General features: G+C 53.0%; 1 pseudogene; it reads right to left on the bottom strand.

Annotated features, from left to right (window-relative positions):
* Positions 1-499: 499 nt before the first annotated feature.
* On the bottom strand, positions 500-3,862 carry LOC144613974 (28S ribosomal RNA; annotated as a pseudogene).
* Between the last annotated feature and the right edge of the window lie 454 nt (positions 3,863-4,316).

The raw sequence follows: 4,316 nt of genomic DNA, 5'->3' as shown, positions 1-4,316 counted from the left end.
GAATAGTAATAAAAACAACCAGAATGATAAAATTAGAATTGTTCACATCTTTGTTTTTTCTATAGGCACGTTCGTTTTGGATGTTGTAGGATTTGTACAGAAATCGAAGCAACCCACGAGGCCATGTTCTGTGACCCAGACGAACACGACTCAGGGCAAGACGATGCGTGGCCAAGAGCAATAGTCAGTTGGACAAGGGATGGCCGGGGTCGGCTTGGGGATCAAGTCCTCCATCCTCAGAGGCTCGGACAGGGCTGCTGCATGATGAGGGGACCAAAACGGACTGGGGCAGAAGGGGTGGGAGGTGACTCGGTCCATGGAAGCAACGACAGGACTCGAGGAGGGAGAAGACCACGGGAACAAGGGACAGATGTGAGTTCGGTGGGGGGGGGGGGGGTGTCACACCAGGGCACAGGTCACAGCTCAACATCAGACCCCAGGACTTGGGCAGCCGACCATGCCGAGGTCCAGCCTGCAGGTCGACCTCAGGCTCTCCGGGACTTAAGTGGTCAGTCGCACTGGGGTCCTGGGCAGCTGGTCATCCACAGACTCCCAGGACTTTGGGCAGCCAGTTGCCTCAGGCCCCGGGAAACCCCGTTCGCTCCTCAGCCAAGCACATACATCAAATGTCTGAACCTCCAGTTTCTCTGGTACTGAACAGGATTACCCTGGCAACAACACATCATCAGTAGGGTAAAACTAACCTGTCTCACCAGGATCTAAACCTAGCTCACGTTCCTTATTAGCAGGTAAACAATCCAAGGCTTGGTGAATTCTGCTTCACAGTGATAGGGAGAGCCTAAATCAAAGGATCAAAAAGCGAGTTGCTATAAACACTTGGCTGCCACAAGCCAATTATCCCTGTGGTAACTTTTCCGACACCTCCTGCTTAAAACCCAAAGGGTCAGAAGGATCATGAGGCTGTGCTTTCATGGTCTTTATGCGTAAAAATCAAGATCAAGTGAGCTTTTGCCCTTCTGCTCCATGGGAGGTTTCTGTCCTCCCTGAATTCCCCTTAGGACACCTGCATTACTGTTTGACAGGTGTACCACCCCAAACTCCCCACCTCATACTGTGCCCAGAGCCTGTCTTACCCAGCCATTGCGGCCAGGTACTTGGCACCAGAAGTGAGAGCCCCTTGGGGATTCCCCCCCCCCCCCCCGCCTCACCTGGTCAGTGAAAAAAATGATAAAAGTAGTGGTATTTCACCAGCAGTCCGCAAAGCTGGTGGATCCTGCCTCCCTCAAGGGGACAGGGGAATGCCGAGGGCCTCCTACTTATTCTACACCTCTCATGTCTCTTCACACAGACAGACTAGAGTCAAGCTCAACAGGGTCTTCTTTCTCCACTGATTCCACCAAGCTGGTTCCCTTGGCTGTGGTTTTACTGGAAAGTGGGTAGGGACAGTAGGAATCTTGTTCATCCATTCATGTACATCACTAATTAAATGAGGAGGCATCTGGCTACCTTAAGAGAGTCATAGTTACTCCCTTCCTTTACCCATGCGTCATTGAATTTCTTCACTTTGATGTTCAAAGCATTGGGCAGAAATCACATTGCCTTAACACCCACCAAGGGCCTTCTCGATGCTTTCTTTTAATTAAACAGTTGGATTCCCCTGGTATCCGCCAGTTCTAAGTCTGCTGCTAGGCCGGAGGTTCAATGAGGCAGCCACACAGAACCGAGGCACAGGGGCAACAGGCAGGGTGGGCAGGCCTTGAACCCCGGGAAGAGAGGGGAGTCAGTCCCCGCCCATGCCAGGCTTCCCAGGTGAGGCAGTGACACTCCCTGCAGCTGGGGCGCTGGCCCCCTAGGGGCCCAGATCCATGGGCCCACTGGCACCGAGGGGAGCCCCACCCTCACCTCCACACTCCACCCGCAGAAGGGAGGGGGGAGAGAAGAGCAGAGGCAGCCATGGGCGTGGGGTGGAGGAGGGTCCTGGCGGGGGTGCCCCTGATGTGTGTGAGGGTGACATTGTCTTGTCTAGCCATGTGCCTGACCAGCCCTGCTTCACACCCCAGCCCAAAAAGACCCAGCCCTTATTCCAAAGTTAAGGATCCAACTTTCCAACTTCCCTTACCTACATTGTTCCAGTATGACAGAGGTTGTTCACCTTTGGGAACTGCTGCAGATATGGGTGCAGCCTGGCTTGAGATTTTACACCCTCTCCCCCAGATTTTCAAGGGCCAGTGATAGCTCATCCATGCCAGCCAGAACCGTGATGCTTTCCAAGGTCCAGGTCCTTCTGTCCAGGGTAACCCATTCCAGAGCACCCTGCACTTCACAAAGAAAAAAGAGCTCTCCCCAGAGCTCCTGCTGGCTTCTCCTGGATGGGTTGTATTACTGCACTGGTCACCTCATGATGCCCATCTCCACCACTCTGGATTGGGGGAATCTGAACTGGACTCCGACTCCCTTTCCACTGGTTGAGGGTAAGGGATGCCATCAGCCATCGCTTCTGAATGGCACTTGCACATCTCTCAGGACCGATTGACCTATGTTCAAACTGCTGTTCACATGGAACCCTTCTCCACTTCAGCTTTCAACGTTCTCCTTTGAATATTTGCTACTATCACCAAGATCTGCACTTGTGGTGGCTCCACCTGGGGCTCCACTGGAGCTCCCTAGGCTTCAAGGCTCACCACAGCAGCCTTCCTACTTGTTGTAGCATAGCATCCTTGGGGTGGGGGGTGGGGGAGGCATTGGCCCCCCAAAAAGGGAAACCACCACACACACACCCACTGCTCCCATCCCTCTCGCATTACTGACTGCCAGCAATGGCCGGTATGGGCCCGAGCTCCAGTGCCATTCACTTTCAAGGTTAGTTGATTGGCAGGTGAGTTGTTACACACTCCTTAGAGAATTCAGACTTCCATGGCCACTGTCCTGCTGTCTATATCAACCAACCCCTTTTCTGGGGTCTGATGCACTTCGGCACCAGTGCCTTAACCCTGAGTTTGGTTCATCCCGCAGCACCAGTTCTGCTTACCAAAAGTATTCCTAGGCATTCACATTCCCTGCCCAGCTCCGCGCCAGTGAGCCAGGTTTCTTATCCATTTAATGTTTGAGAATAGGTTGAGATCCTTTCAGCCCCAAGACCTCTAATCATTCACTTTACCAGATAAAACTGTGTGGGTTCAAGTGCAAGAGTGCCACTGAGGGAAACTTCAGAGGGAACCAGCTACTAGATGGTTTGGTTAGTCTTTCCCCTCTATACCCAGGTTGGACAACCAATTTGCATGTCAGGACCTCTAGGGACCTCCACCAGAGTGTCCTCTGGCTTCAACCTCCCCAAGCATAGTTCATCATCTTTCAGGTACTAACACGTGCACTCTTGCTCCACCTCCTAGGCGCCACAGGTGAGATGGGCAGTGGTGTGCCCTCCACCAACAGAAAGGCCTCCAGATTCCACCTTGGCCTACAAGCAGTGCCTGCCTTCACCTTCATTTGCCAGGACAACTTTCCTATGAGCCCTTGACTTGTGCATGAGCCCCTGATTCTTGAACTCTCTTCAAAGCTCTTTGCAACTTTCCTTTGTGGTACCTGTTGACTCAGTCTCCAGCCTTAGATGCCATTTACCACCCACTTTTGGCTGCATTCCCAAGCAGTGACTCCAAGAAGACCTGGCCAGTGTGTGCCCCAGTGCTCCAGGGCCACTACCAGGCCACCTTCAGAAGAACTTGGGCCCACCACAAGCAGCAACCAAGAATGGGTCTTCAATACACATTTCCTGTCCCACCATGTGGGAATTTGGTGCTGAGTTCTTCCCTGTTCACTCCTGATTGCTGAAGGAATCCTAGTTAGTTTCTTTTCATCCCCTAATACTTTTTTTGAATATTTATTTATTTATTTTTGAGAGACAGAGACAGAGTATGAGCAGGGGAGGGGCAGAGAGAGAGGGAGACACAGAATTCCAAGCAGGATCCAGGCTCCGAGCTGTCAGCACAGAGCCCCGCAAAAGGCTCGAACTCACAAACCTGGAGATCATGACCTGAGCTGAAGTTAGATGCTTAACTGACTGAGCCACCCAGGCGTCCCCCCCCCCCACCCCTCCACTAATATTCTTAAATTCAGAAGTCCTCACTTTTGATCTGAAGTTGTCTACTGCGGTGGGAGGAGCCCGGTGAGGCGGAGAGAGACACGTGGTCTGGCAGGACCTCCAGCATGGAAAAAGGCCTTGGTGGACACACCCCAGATCTCAGCCCCCACCCAACCACCCCCACCGGAGGGAGGGAAGGGCACTTGGTAGGGAGGAAGGCAGCAGGAGGTCTGGAGCAGGGGCTAGAGGCACAGGTGGGGGTGGGGGGCGGTGGGAA

Source organism: Panthera onca, chromosome D3, assembly GCF_046562875.1.
Source record: "Panthera onca isolate mPanOnc1 chromosome D3, mPanOnc1 haplotype 2, whole genome shotgun sequence".
Taxonomy (NCBI): Eukaryota; Metazoa; Chordata; class Mammalia; order Carnivora; family Felidae; genus Panthera; species Panthera onca.
The sequence above is the reverse complement of the archived record's forward strand: the minus strand, read 5'-3'. Positions and strand labels throughout refer to the sequence as shown.